At 38.1% G+C, this 15,588-nt stretch overlaps 1 pseudogene; it reads right to left on the bottom strand.

Moving 5' to 3' along the window:
• Nucleotides 1-2,906: 2,906 nt before the first annotated feature.
• Nucleotides 2,907-15,588, bottom strand: part of LOC141628509 (uncharacterized) — a 165,275-nt pseudogene continuing 152,593 nt past the window's right edge.

The raw sequence follows: 15,588 nt of genomic DNA, 5'->3' as shown, positions 1-15,588 counted from the left end.
CATCATAATTAGGACATTAAAACATGTACAAACATATGAAACATATTATTCATGACAATAAATCATTAAACATGTACTTAATCATACAAAACAATTATTAAATCATATTGATCGCATCAATTGGCATAAACACAATTAAAAGAGAAACACCTAGTTACCTTTTTAGCGAATAAACCTAGTGATCGTCCCCAACAAGATAGATGTCTTCTCCAGGTGCAACTTCCACGCCTTTAACGAATTATCCACGTACCAAAGATAACGGATCTAGTTAATATACTAATTATATAAATATATATTAATTAAACGCGCAAACTACGAAACTTACGACGAAGATTGATAGATCCAAGTTGTAGGATCGATCAAGGCACGAATGACGATGAAGAACGAAGAAGAATAAGCGGCACGAATCCCTATGCCACTAGAAACGATGCGGGTCAAAGAGAGGAGAAGGGGGGAAGAGATTAGGTTTAGGGTTTTGAGAATTATGTGGAAAAAGAATGCAAGGGTTATTTATAGAAGAACTCATGGGTTTATTCCAAGCTTAGGCCCAAAACTCACTCATCTTCAGTAAACACACGTAAAACCCATAGGGAAAGCGGGTTACCGAATTTTGACCTAGAAGAGCCAAATGAATAAGAAAAGGATATTTTCCTGGAAAATAAAACACGAAATTTGGGAAAATAAATTAAAGAAATATTAAACAGAAATTAGGGGTGCTACATTCCTCTTCTTGCAACAGTGCTTTAGATTCAGGTTATGGAAGCACAAAGTTCGGAACTAAGCCAACCAATTCTTGAATCGTGAAAGCTCGCTTTTTCGGACATTCATTGGCAACGTGCCCATATCCTTAGCACTTGAAACATCTTGTCAATCTCGCATCTCTTGTTTCAACCACTGTTTCCTTAACCCTTGTCCTTTAATTGGATCATCTTTTCTTGCATCCTTTCTACTGGATGTGGTAACTGCTGGTTTCGAGTAAGTGCTCGAATTCTTCGAATAATCACGATCATAGGACTTCTTGCCCTTATCTTGCTTCTAAAATTTAAGAGCCAACCTGCAAATATTGTCAAAATTTTATGGATCTCTACTTGTTGTGCTAGACTCGATTGAGGCCACAATAAACCATGCTGTCCTCAACCCTTCTTTCTCCTCCAGATCACACACGATACTCAACTTCTCGAATTCCTTGACATAATCAGTCACACTCGAGCTTTCCTGCGCTAAAGATGTTAGCTTTAAGTAATTATCTTGCTCGTAGTCTCTACGAAGGAATCTCTTCATGAGATGCTTCTTAAGCTTCTCCCAAGTATCAATTTTAGGTTTTTTGTCCTTCTTTCGTTACCTCTTTAGGTTCTCGTACCATAAAGACGCATATTTGGTTAATGTTAAGGTAGCAACCTTAAACTGCTTATGCTCATCGTAGTTTTTATATTCGAAAATCTTCTCTGCTTGACGAATCCAATCCAGAAAATTTTCAACATCTAAATATCCATTAAACTCAGGTATGTCGAGTTTAAGTCCTATGTCATTGTCATTCTTCTTCTTATTGTGCTTAGACTGTTTGTCCTCTTCAAATTCGGATGGTGTGTCCGATTCGTCTTCGTTCTGCTTCTTCTTCTGTTTCTTAGCCAAAATCGTTGCAATGTTTTTTACAACATACGGTATCTGCCAATTTCTTCCCTAATAGCATCCATATAGTCCTTCCATGGCTTTGCTGTACTACCACTATTTTCGGCTTCTTCTCCTATGACCACGACTTCCCAAGACTGATTTATTAGACAATAAATTGAAAACCTTGCTCTGGTAACCACCTAATGTAGAATTGAGTCGATTTCAAGCGTGAATTTAGAGTCTTAAAAATTGTAGGGGAATTTGTCTGATTGCTGTTGTTAAATTTTGTAGAACAGAAACAAAACACAAGATAGATTTGGTGAATCTCGCTCTAACCTCACAAGGAAATCACTCGAAACACTCACACTCAACCTTGCAAGGATGAATTACAGCTAAAACTCGTAAGCTTCAACCAAATTGTTCACAAACTATAAACGAGTTTTTATTTATCTAAAATCTGGAAAAAAAATGTTATATCCAGGCCTTATTAATAAGAAATCGACTCCTACGGTTGTTGCTTGGACAACAAGCTAATTCCTACTTCTTTCCTAAACTGATTAGGAAACTTATTTAACAAATATTTTAAAACGACCACCAGATTTATAATAAGCTAATATTACTAGGATTAGGAAATAACAAAGTTTCCTTATTTTATTGAAAATAGTAAAATAAACTATTTAGCTAATCCAACACGGATTAGGAATGTGTGTCACTGACACAATCTAAGAAATCGTGCCCCTCAGCTCCGCCATCTTCATTGCATACCCATTTTAGCATCGTCACATAACTTTAACCCATTTTGAAACCTTCTGTAATTTGAGTTACATTTCTACTAAAAAGCACTTCATGTTTGTTGTCTTCCAATGCTCCCACATCAAAACTCTCATTGTTTCCTTATTTAGCTAGATTCCTTTTGGAGGGAAAATTATGAGAAGTTTTATTCTCTTAATAGTATGGGAATTAGCTGTCCTCTCAATAATGTAGTGAGAGACGATCTCTCACGAGAATTACTGGTTAGTGAAACTATTCCTGAAGCAAGGCACCTAATAAGCCATCGCTACCCTAGAACATCACCAATTGAGTGACAACGATTTACACAACATAATTTATCGAGGAAAAAACTGAAAAAAATAGTGTCATTGATATTGTGCTTTTATACTTTATATGTAACATGTTCCATTAAATTATATACATTTCTCGAAATTTTATAATGCAATTAGAATAAAAAGGTACAAACAATATAAATAGAAGTACAGAACGACATGACGACTGAGAAGATCACCCATCTAAATAACTCATTTTTTTGGTGGCGGCCCTTCTAATCGAATATAACCGTACATAACCCCTTTAAAAGGACATATATGTCTCGATTGCTTTAGAAATATTGTATTTTTTCCCACAATAAGCCATTAGCTAGGAACATCAATACTGAACAACCTGTATAGCCCATTGATAAGAGTAATACTAGTTATCGTAAATGCTAGAATTAACTACCAAATTAACACTGTATAAGCCAAACTATACTCTAGATTACTCTAATGGATAAAGCAATATAGTGTAAGTAAGGGTAGATCCCAAGAGAAGGACTTTTAAACTAAAGACTTGAATTGTAAACTATTGAATACTAAGTAAGACTTTACTACTAATTAAGGCTCTAATGACAATTTTATAAACACACAATGGTTATTAGCAATGATAAACAATAGATGAACATAGAGCAAAAAGGGGGTTTGAGTTTATTGGTAATATGAATGTATAAGAAAGTTGAAATCTTTTCTAATAAGTCAATACGACAAACACTTGGTGTGCAAGAAAATTCAATATTAAAGAGAACTTGGTGTAACTCCTTCTTAGTAACCAACAATTAGTAAAGCTTGACCCTTTTTACTCTCTCAAAATTATCTACCCAATACTACCATCTCAAGATGTTGATACATGTAAATTAAACCATCTACATATACCCTTCGAACTTAGACAACAGGTCATTAAACTATGAAAAGAGACTAAGCATGAGCATTAAGATTTTAACCATAAGATGAAGCTAGGATCAATTCCTCTTAAGATTAAACCATACAAATGAGAAAAAGACATAAACTTTCATATCTGTTATATGAATCCTTTAAACCAAATCAATATATGACATGTTTGCTCCAAACAATTCTAGATAGATTAATCCATTTCTCTAGGATTTGCATTAATCAAGTACGCAATATGCAAGTGTGATCAAACCAAATATTCAATTACTTAACATAAGAAATTAAGCACAAGGAAAGAACAATAGATAAATTGAGAGAGATTTAAGAGTCTTACAATACCAAACTTGGGAACTTTGAATGAAATTACACTAAGTAAAGAAGGATTTAGCCTTCCATAATCTTGTTACAACCCACAAATTGAAGAAGATTAATATAAATTAGAGAGAATTCTTGTCTTAATTATTACAAGCTTAAGGGTAAAAACAAGCATCTTTTTGATCTCAAATATTGAAGTTTATATAGAGCTGCACGAAATTCTAGGGTAAGCCCGGAAGGGGCTTTAATTTACGCAAAAAGCAGAATAACAAATCTCGAGCCCAGTACACCGGCAGACTGCCGGCTGAATGGCAAACTGTCGAGGCAGAAGGCCGAGTTATATGGCAGTCTGGCATATTGCCTAAATGTTGTCTTCCAAAATCCGCCTTGATGCTTGTCTTTTTGCTTCAAAGGTCCTTCTTGACTTCCCTTAACTCGTGGCATATCTCGGTCATGGTCTTGTTCAATTCGTTTTTGATTGTCAATCCCAAGTTAGTCCAAATACACCACGATCATAGCCCCGATAAATGAGAATCATTTATTATCATAAGTATACTTAAAGACCTGTATTAAACACATGAGTGATGCTAAGAGCACTCACTTGACTCGACTCTTTTTGGCACTATTAAATACCCCCACACTTAGACTTTTGTTCGCCCCGAGCAAAACCCAAGACAACCAATTGAGCAAGTCTACAAGTGAGCATGGGTGTAGATGATTTACTCTTCTCTTAAATCTTCCTTCTTATATCTCCCTCTTGAACAACCACCAATTAAAGAGAAAAAATAGACTCAAATTTGACACAAAATCTCCTCTCACTCACCCTCCTTATATCATCCCTCACACAAGACACGACACAACTCCAACTCTGACTTATGACGCAACTTCACCCTTCTTATATCACCAAAGAAGTAGTAATGGTCACTCTTGCCTTATCCCAAGGTAATAGCAAATTGACCCATCAATCCTCCTATCAAACACAACTCATCACTAATTATAACACCCCCTTATTTCACCATGGTGGTGCATTTTTTTTCAATTTTTCGATTTTTTTTATTGCATTAAAATCCAAGAAATTTACATATTTTACAACTCATACTCCTCCCCCACACTTGCTTTCCACATTGCCCTCAATGTGGAGGAGGTCACAACCTTCTCTTCAATCATGAGAACCCGAGGCACCCCCTTGATCATAGGTGCCTTGGTTCTTCCATCTTCTTTCTCTTTCTTTCGTTGCCGTGCATAGCTTTGGTCCACAAATTCTTGGGTGATGGAGGGTGGGGTGGTTGGATTAAGAGACATGCCAAATAGTCCACTAACTATCCTAAGTGTATCCTCTTGAGTCCTTGCATCGTGGTACGAATCTTGAACATACTCGCGATGTCTTTCATTTTGGACTCCAAATTGGTGGTCCACTTGGCTTCTCCACTCATTTTGTTCTTTCCACAAGGCCGCATTGGCCGCCATTCTTAGGTCATGTTTTTGTTGCCAAACACGGTCGGCCTCTTGGTTTGCAAGAATGTTCGTCATAATTTCCGTTTGAGCCGATGCGGCCTCCGTGATTAACTTCCCCTATCATCTACTACACTCCTCCGATGATCCAAGTTCTCTAACCTTGGCCCTTGTTGTTGTTGCCAAGAGTGGATATCCTCTACACGACCACTAATGGTTGTAAAAACTTCCCTTGTATCCTTAAATTAAATAATAAAACATAGTTTGTTGTCATGGGGCAACCGGAGCACTAGAACCCCCCCCCCCCGCGCTTTATACATGGGAGTGTCCACGTGAGGGGTTTTGCTCGGTGCTTCCTCTTCTTCCTCATCAGAATCAAAACCCGATATATCCATGGCACAAAAGAAGTTCCTACCAAAGTTGCCGCTTGGTAAAGGGGAGATGTTAGGCCGAGGGAGTCTCAAGTATTTTTGCATGTCCGGCCCTAACCAATACCCTTGAAGTGGATTTTGCCTCACCTTCTTGAACATCCTACATTCCTCTAGGATAACATCATTGTACAAGGGAAAACCTTTTGTTTTAAAGATGTCTTGGGAAGGGTCGATGTCACCCTCAAAGTGTTCAACAAAAAATGTGATTGTGACGCGTGCATTTTATATAGGTATTTTGTACTTCATTTGCACGTATTCCAATGCATATTTAGTAGTGTTTAGCTACAAATGTCCCCCGAATTGTCTACTTTGGTTTCTCTTGTCTTATTTGCAGGAATGAACCGGAGAGCATAATCAAGCTTAATACATGTCCCTATGCATGCATTTAGGAGATGAGTTGAGTCTGAGCTTGGAGACTACTAATTATGATGCGCATAGAAATAAGGAAGGTAGGCGAGCAAAGGAAGAACTTCAAAATACTAGTGCCTAGTTTGAAGAGCCATATCTCGAGTTCTACAACTGATTTTCAAGTGATTCAAATTGAATATGAAATTCTTTCCTCTTAGCTTTCCAACTCCACCAGAAACGCTCTGTTTACCCTAGTAACGAAGAAATGGCAGTTGTTTGAAGTTCAGTGCGTGAAGCAGAAATTGTGCGCTGGAAAGTACTCGATCGAGTACTATCTTGTTCGATCGAGTCCTTTTTCTAATCGATCGAATGGTGACTTTTAGATAAGTGTTCGATCGAGTACGTAAAGTCCTCGATCGAGAGGTTTTATCTTGGATTTGTTCGATCGAGTGATATAAAGTTGCTCGATCGAGTGACTAGCTTATATACTCGAGATTTTTTATTCCGTGTTAGGTTTATTTTATGTTAATAATCACTTCCCTATATAAAGGAAGTCGGGATTAGGTTAAAAACATCTTATCATACAGTTTTACTCTTAATCACTGTTTTCTCTCTTTCTCTCTTTTTTTCTCCCTTTCCCTTTTTCTCTGTTGAACGGTGCTCCTGTTCTTCTTTTTCCGGATTCTAAACTTCTGTAATTTCTTTACTCTCTCTCTATTTAATCTAATTCTCTTTTGCTTATATCTTTTTATCATGTCTACTATTACATCCTTTGTCATTGTTTTATTCATTATTATGTTTAGCTAATTCTCTAGCTAGGATTTAGGGGATTCAATGAGTTGATGTTAGTTGCTAATTAGGTGTGCAGATATGTTGCTAATATCATTTATTTGATGTTAATCACTGCAATTAACTGTAATTAGTTTCTTGAGTCGACGCATTTAGCTAATTGAATTGGTAAGCCTTTACTTAGACCGGAAGGTTGGAAGGGGTGAGACCTGCAGTGAACATTAGGATGCTTTAGTGAGGGCGGAAGCTTAATATAATAGTGTTTTAGGGCGAATTGAGACCGGAAGGAGATATTCGTTGCCCCTTAGACAGATACAAGCGACTGATCTGTGACCTTAGCTGCAATTATCTAACATTCATTGATGACCCGACAATCCTAGTTCTCTCTCTCTTTTGTTAAATCCCTCTTATTCTTTTCTCTTGATTTAATCTCATTTAGTTTAGTTTAAATAACTCAAACCCCCATCTGGTGACCTTAGGCAGACTGAATTGACAAGTAGATAGTGACCGCCTTCCTATGGAGATCGACCCTACTTATCACTGACTTCTGTTAGTAGTACTTAGGTATTTATTTTTGGTACTGAAACGACGGTATCAAATTTTGGCGCTTTTGCCAGGGAGGCAACTATTTTATTTACTTGTTTATTTTTGTCTGTCTTTAGCCTCAAGGGATTTATTCCTTGACACAGTTCTCATCTTTTTATCTAGTGTTGTTTTGATAGGCCCTACAGGTCCTACCTAGACAGTTCTAGGTAATAGATCATCTAAGGGAAGGTTTGAGTACCTTTGATCTTCCACCTATGTTCCATCCTATGGCGCAACAGGTGGTCTATTGTGAGAGATGTAGTGCTGTGGAGCACAATGCTATTATCTGTCTAGCGGGAAACGATGAAGTCTATGCGTTTAGGCAGCGTAGACAAGCCACTCGTTTCTTTCCATATGTGCCACCACATCCTCTTCAGCAACAAGGCTATCAAAAGCCCCTGTTTACCTGTCCCCCGCAACAACAAGCCCTTTCTCCTGTTGAAGAGAAAGAAGTGATTCCTTAATTGAAGTCCTTGGTGAAGGCATTTTCACTTCTAGTGCAAGAATCTGATAAAGCTAGTGAAGCTCGTGTCAAGCTATTTGAATCTCAAATAGCTCAATTAGCTACTGAGATAGACTTTAGGCATTCAGGGGAGGTACTTGCTATTTATATCGAGAGCGGTGACAGACTAGTCGTATACCTATCAAAAGTAACCAATTGGCTCTAACTAATATAGCTAGGGAAGTCGGGTCGATCTTCATAGGGAGATGGGAAAATGTCAGCTTTGTCTAAGTTCGTCACGGTAACCAATTTGGGGGTTTGAATTTGATTTCTAAACTAAGAGAGGTAAAGGAAGAGAAAAAGGTAAGAGAATGAAGATTAAGCAAATAAGGAGAAAGCAGTTAAGACAGTCGGTTCACCACGATCATTCAGTCAAGCAATCTAGGTCTCAGGTCAATGCAAGTATAGTCTATGGGGTAGTGAATATCTCCTTCCGGTCTCAATTCGTCCTAAAGCACAAATAGCTTAGCTTCCGCCCTCACTATGGTGCCCTAATGTTCACTACGAGTCTCACCCTTTTCAACCTTCCGGTCCAGGTCAAGGTTTACTATGATTAAATGCCTAATTGCGTCGACTCAAATAGACATAGACAATTAATTGTAGCGATTAACAACAAAGACTACACAAGCATTAAACCTAATAAATCAACCACTATTCCTTCATAATCATGGATTCCCTAGTCTTAGGAAAGGGGAATTAGCTACGTACCATTATTGAATCAACAACAACACTGCATAGATAATCGGAATTAATCATGACAATAATGCTAATAGAGATTGAATAAAGTAATAATAAAAAGCAATAAGAGAAGGAAAGAATTAAAATAGCAATTACGATTAAGAAATAAAAAGGAATAATAATACCGATTACAAGTTCCGAATCCGGGTCGAAAAGAGTAGCCAAGAGTACAGGGTAGAGAAGAAGTCAGGAAAAAGAAGTTAGGAAGAGTTACGCAGTCTACTCAGTAAAGTAGCACACAAAATCTCTCCTAAACCTAATCTAAAACCTTAATTACAAAAGCCTAATTACAAAAGCCCATACAAAAATAGGCGAAAAAACATAATTACAGGGTAAAACCACTCGATCGAGTGGAATAAAACCGCTCGATCGAGTAACTGAGCAGAAATTCCTCTCGATCGAATGAAAGAACCGTTCGATCGAGTAACTCCCTTTAATGGCCTTCTCGATCGAGTATGAGAACTACACGATCGAGTGATCTTCATGGTATAAAGCATTCGATCAACTAGAAAAGTGGTCGATCGAGTTATTTTAGCATATAAGGCACTTCGACACCTTCCGAAACCAGCACACGCATCCTCAAAGTGATAGGTTCTAAGCTCCGATTCCTTATTCTCCATAAATGTATGCAAATGGGGCGAGTTTGGGCTCGATTTATCTTATTTCCGGTCCGTACCTGCAATTTACACAAGACAAACCAAAGTAGACTATTCGGGGGTATTTGTAGCTAGATGCTACATAAAATAGTACAGAAATGCGTGTAAAAATGAGATCAAACCTTATATAAAACACACGCATCAAGTGTTCCTTCCTATGAAAGACCTGAGCTGCCTATTGATGATGAAGATTTGTACGACTCGGAAATTGAAGAAGCTATTGAAGACGAAGCATTTCTCAAGCATCTCACTACGGTTCAGCATCAAACACTCGATCGAACAGCCCACCTCGTTCGATTGAGTGAATTCTATGAGGAAGAATTCGATCGAGCAGAACATAGCACTCGATCAAATGGTTTGTATGAGGAAGACCTCGATCAAGCAGATCTCGTTGTTCGATCGAGTATAATTCAGGAGGAAAGCTCTCGATCGAGTTCTATCTTTGCTCGATCGAACACTTTGGCCACGGAGAGCAATGATATGTCATCTTCGTTCATTTTGGATGACGATTTTGATGAAGACAATGGTTATGGTGAATCCCCCATTTTCAAAGTGGAGCTGGATGATCTTGAAGCTGCGATATATGGGATAGAACCCACAGACGAGGGGAATGAGAAGGTAGCTGAGTCCGGGAATATTCCTAGCACGGTAGAGGTAATACATTCTTTTATCAATGATTCCGACGTTAGGAGCGACCGACCTGAGGTAATTAGAGATAACTTTATGACTATTGCTATGACTAAAAGTAAATTACCTCATATTACTTATGCTTTATATTTCAATAATCTATCCCCTCCCAGTTGGACGAATAATTTAATAATGTTTCACCATATTTGTCATCGAAAATTTGTTAGGCTGAGACGGTACTTCAGACTGCTCTTATATGCTCCTCTTATATTTGGGTGCTACTTACAGTTTTGTGTAGCACATGCGCAGCTATTTGATCGGCTGCTGCGTGCTTTGAGCTGTTTTAACTGGGCTCAATAGGAATGGTTGGATAAAGAAAAGATGGTCGAGCTGGGACCTGTTTGAAACTAGCGCATACCGGGAGGCAAACCGGAGTTTAGACTTCTTTTGAGTAGTTTTTCGAACATTTCAGTATTTGTTGGACATGTAATAATTGGTCTATACGACCATAGACTGCGAACAATATCGGCTGGGTTTTTGGTCGTTTTTGTGGTTGTTATTTGCATCTTTGCAGGTGCTTCACTGTCGCCTATGAGTACCGCAATAGGGAGCCTTTGATCGAGCAATTTTCTGTTTGATCGAGTGCCTACTCCCTCGATCGATTGCTTATCCTCCTCGATCGAGCTTCCACAAAAACAGACATATCGATTGAGTAACTAGTTCTCCTCGATCGAGCACTTTGGAAGCCTAATGTACTCGATCGAGTACTAACTCCTCTCGATCGAGTACCATCGAGTAATTTGGCTTGATTTACTTCCTGTGACGTTGCTATGAAGCTGTTTGTGACCTCCCATGTTGATGGCTGGTTTGGGGAGGTCCCTACTTCGCGTACTTTTGTGAGTTTTCCCGCATCTTCACTCTCCTTTTAAGTTTGCATTTCCTTTCCCTATTTTTGAGTACAATGAGGGCATTGTACGGTTTGGTTTGGGGAGGTTATGCATCCATATCTATGTTTGCATGTTGTTTTTATTGCATTTCGGTTGTCACGTTTAATTTCTGTATGCATTGTTGTTTATTTTTATAAAATTCAAAAATCCCATAAAAATATAAAATTCGACAAATTCAAAAAAATTCACGTTTATTTTAGCATATAGGTTGAGTCGAAACGGTGGATTTCCATGATGAAATTGCACTATAAATTGTCTTTTGCTTAAGCCTTGCAATAATTAATATCTTTAGCTTTGTCTTTTTGCATATCTACGAGTTAATGTTAAAATATAGCTGAACAAATAGACTTGACCTGAGATTTTGGCATCCTACTTATAAATTCTAAGGAACTAGAGCCTTATAAACTGGTGTCATTTATGACCAGTTCATGTAGGATTGTGAGTAGTTACTCCTTGCATAGCATGTACCATTAATTTGCACATATATAAAATTCAATTGCGTTCTTGCCTACATACATTCGTGTTTGTGATTGTTGTCACATGCAGGGAGGTGCTTACAATTTCCCTTTCTTTCATTTTTACCCATTTAAGTCCACTATTAGCCAAATTTGCCTTTTTGACCCTTTACTACATCCAAATTTAGCCTTCCTTGTCAAGCTAGTTAGTGTATGTTTTGCGGTATACTATTTATTGAGCCGAGTTTGGTTTGTTTTGCGGTATACTACTTATTGAGCCGAGTTTGGTATACTATTTATTGAGCCGAGTTTGGTTTGCCTCATTTTCAATACTCGTTTTGCTTTTTCTTACTCATAGCCTCACTTTCCCATAACTTTTGTAAGCCCTCGGCTGTGACACATATTGATTGGTTGGAATGTATGTGTACAGTAGCTAGAATTCTCTATCATATTAGTTGCATGCATGTTTATGTGGGTCGTAGTTTACGTGAGCGACTATATTTCTTTCTCTCTTACATTTAATTGCTTACCCTTTGCTTCATGAGAGAAGAGTGACCCGTGAGAGTCCATCATTAAAGGTCTTGCAAGGTCGACGGTTTAGCTTTGTTATAAACATCTTACAACTCATTTGCATTTGACAATTTTTGCTATAAGTATTAGTTTGTTGCATTAAATTGGTTTGAGTGGACAATTTGTAGCTAGCTCTGAGCTTTCTTTTTCCGTTCCATTAGTTTTGAATATAGTTTGCTTGGGGAGAAGCAAAGTTTTGATTTGGGGAGATTTGATGCGTGCATTTTATATAGGTATTTTGTACTTCATTTGCATGCATTCCAATGCATATTTAGTAGTGTTTAGCTACAAATGTCCCCCGAATTGTCTACTTTTGTTTCTCTTGTCTTATTTGCAGGAATGAACCGGAGAGGAGCATAATCAAGCTTAATACATGTCCCTATGCATGCATTTAGGAGATGAGTTGAGTCGGAGCTTGGAGACTACTAATTGTGATGCGTATAGAAGTAAGGAAGCTAGGCGAACAAAGGAAGAACTTCAAAATACTAGTGCCTACTTTGAAGAGACATATCTCGAGTTCTACAACCGATTTTCAAGTGATTCCAAGGGATGAAAGCTTGTCCTCTTAGCTTTCCAACTCCACCGGAAACGCTCTGTTTGCCCAAGTAACGAAGAAATGGCAGCCGTTTGAAGTTTAGTGCGTGAAGCACGAATTGTGCGCTGGAAAGTACTCGATCGAGTACTATCTTGTTCGATCGAGTCCTTTTTATACTCGATCGAATGGTGCCTTTTAGATAATTGTTCGATCGAGTACGTAAAGTCCTCGATCGAGAGGTTTTAGCTTTGATTTGTTCGAGCGAGTGACTAGCTTATATACTCGGGATTTTTATTCCGTGTTAGGTTTATTTTATGTTAATAATCACTTCCCTATATAAAATAAGGCGGGATTAGGTTAAAAACATCTTATCATACAGTTTTACTCTTAATCACTGTTTTCTCTCTTTCTCTCTTTTTTTCTCCCTTTTCCCTTTTTCTCTGTTGAACGGTGCTCCTGTTCTTCTTTTACCGGATTCTAAACTTCTGTAATTTCTTTACTCTCTCTCTATTTAATCCAATTCTCTTTTGCTTATATCTTTTTATCATGTCTACTATTACAACCTTTGTCATTGTTTTATTCATTATTATGTTTAGCTAATTCTCCAACTAGGATTTAGGGGATTCAAGGAGTTGATGTTAGTTGCTAATTAGGTGTGCAGATCTGTTTTTAATATCATTTCTTTGATGTTAATCACTGCAATTAACTGTAATTAGCTACTTGAGTTGACGCATGCATTTAGCTAATTGAATTGGTAAGCCTTGACCTAGACCGGAAGGTTGGAAGGGGTGAGACCTGCAGTGAACATTAGGATGCTTTAGTGAGGGCGGAAGCTAAGCTAATAGTGTTTTAGGGCGAATTGAGACCGGAAGGAGATATTCGTTGCCCCTTAGACAGATACAAGCGACCGATCTGTGACCTTAGCTGCAATTATCTGACATTCATTGATGACGCGAAATCCCTCTTATTTTTTTCTCTTGCTTTAATCTCATTTAGTTTAGTTTAAACAACTCATACCCCCATCTGGTGACCTTAGGCAGACTGAATTGACAAGTAGATAGTGACCGTCTCCCTGTGGAGATCGACCCTACTTATCACTGACTTCTGTTAGTAGTACTTAGGTATTTATTTTTGGTACTGAAACGACGGTATCAGATTGCCCCTCCACAATTAATGCTCCCTCCCGAGCTCTTAGTTTTGTGCACCATGCAAGCATCAATGTGTAGATACGTCATTTCTACACCTCCCGCCAACCACCCATTGATGATTGGGCCGCATGTTTGATACACGGAACGATTTTATGATAGTCCATAAGTTCATCATCAAGTGATAGCTCAAACACTCGAGTCAACCCCTTGGTCATCATCTACGCACCGATACGGTCGTTTTCACAATAACTAGAGTTCATTTGGAGTCCGGGTCAAAAACCACTTCATTTTCTAAAAAACCGTTTAAATGCCGAGTCGGAATATTCCGGAATGTTCTAGAATTCTCTGGATAATTATTCCTAATTAAATTTAATATTTTAAGGAAATATCTGCCGCAATATTGTGTTTTAAGGAATAAGGAAGTGTATGTCTACCGAAATTCCATAAAAAACGCGGAAATCTTTCTTGCTGAGGAGGAAACCTCTGGGGAAAGGACGCAACAGGTGCTGCGCCTCTTCCTAGGATCGCAGTAGCCGCTGCGCCTCTTCTCCATCCCTCTTTTCATGCTTTTCAGAATATTTCCGTGATTTGTTTCCAAATCCGTGTCATTCCTAAACTCCTCCACATGTTTAGTATAAATAGAGGCCTTCAGCCGCCATATTTTTCACGCGAGTGTTCTGCCCCTTCTCTTCTCTCTTTGCATTCTAGAATACGCTATTGCTTTCGACGCCTACGTGCTTGATCAATCTACCACGTAAGCTCAGATCATTCTGAGTCCCAGTCACGTTGCATAGACCGGCCAATTTGACCAACTCCACGTTTAATCAACCTAATCAATTTACTAAATCCTCTAATGAGGGCACTTTCCACGCATATTCGAGTCGAGCAATCACTAATGATAACTTTAGTTAATCTCGTTTCGTGAAACATGTAAGTCTGTGGGTGTAAATCCTATTTTATTATTGTACTTTTTATTTTGTATCAAAAAATGTAGACCCATATTAAAAGCACGTTCGAAAACCAATTTGAAATCCATCATTTAAAACCATATTTATAAAACAGCGGAGATTAGACGTCGAGAAGAAACGCAACAGTATCTGTGCCTCTTTGAAGAGTCGCAGCACCTGCTGCGCCTCTTCCAGAGGCCGCTTGCTGCATCTATTCTTCTTCTTCTTCCTCGACTTTCAGCAAATTTCCCTTTTTCTTATTTCTTTCCTTTTCTTTCGTTCTTTTTGTAGTTTTCAGTATATAAATCATGTTTTAACAATTCCTTTTTTTATTAAAATGCTTTAATCGTCCTCAATCCCGAGTAATTCAATACTTGCGGGTTTTCGCCGTTTTAATTCAAATCGATTCTTCGGGATTCGACTTGTTCATGTCGAGCTTTTGGAAATCCTAATTTGATATATAAGTTTTCTTTCGAGTCTTATTTGTCGAGTTTCGATAATCTAATCTCAAGTTTTCGTCTTTTGTAATTCCAACACGAGTTCATCATTAATCATGTAAACCGCTGTAATTTCTCGTTTTTAATTCGTTTTATGACTTGCCCAGATGCATATAATCGGTTAAATCACTTCAACTCGAGTATAAAATCAACAATTGATCTTAAATCTACCAACGAACGGTAACGGTGTTACGGTTTTGACTTCACAAATAGAGCCCAGCTGTAGAACGGACGCAAGGATTGTTGCGCCTCTTCCAGAGGATACAGTAGATGTTGCGCCTGTTCTGGGTTGGTTTATGTCTCTGAACTCTTTCTCACTTTGACGTAGCTCCTAATTACGGTTCAAATCAACTATTATTCCTATTATCACCTCTAATCTGCCGTAATTTCATACTTTTCCTTTTATTTTCTTCTTTGAAATCCCGTCTTTGAGCTTGCTTTTGACGTATATCAAATAAG

The sequence above is a fragment of the Silene latifolia genome, chromosome Y, assembly GCF_048544455.1.
Source record: "Silene latifolia isolate original U9 population chromosome Y, ASM4854445v1, whole genome shotgun sequence".
In the NCBI taxonomy this organism is placed as follows: Eukaryota; Viridiplantae; Streptophyta; class Magnoliopsida; order Caryophyllales; family Caryophyllaceae; genus Silene; species Silene latifolia.
Note: the sequence above shows the minus strand (reverse complement) of the source record. Positions and strands in the feature narration are given on the sequence as shown.